Consider the following 463-nt stretch of genomic DNA (forward strand, 5'->3'; position numbering starts at 1 on the left):
ACTTGTTTCCTGCATAGAGGGGGTGGGGGCCAGGGATAGAGGCAAGAACCCACATGCCTACACCACCACGCTGGAAACTCACGTGCAAGACGGGAGTGGAAGTGGGATTAGCAGTGCTGGTGTAAGAGGAAAGGCGGTGCACACTTTATCATGTGGGGCCATGCACAACACTCCAAAAAGTCACAAAATAAGGTGAAGCGGTCCTGCAGGTGAGGGGAAGACGTTGCCCAGCCAGGGTTCATTGGACAGGTATGCACAGATGCTGTGCCCACGGTGCAGGGGACCGGTGGGTGCACAGCATGGTGCAGATGCGGGCACATCCATAACGTGTGGTTCCCATGCCCCGCTGGGGAAGGACAGATACCCCACAAGAGCTGGCAAGGGCCCCAAGAGCTCCCACAGGAGTTAGCACTGGAGACTGTGGGCAACTGGGCAATGCTGGGACCCCAGCGGGTTCCCAGTT

Source organism: Haliaeetus leucocephalus, unplaced genomic scaffold (assembly GCF_000737465.1).
Source record: "Haliaeetus leucocephalus isolate CR32 unplaced genomic scaffold, Haliaeetus_leucocephalus-4.0 Scaffold160, whole genome shotgun sequence".
Lineage (NCBI taxonomy): Eukaryota > Metazoa > Chordata > Aves > Accipitriformes > Accipitridae > Haliaeetus > Haliaeetus leucocephalus.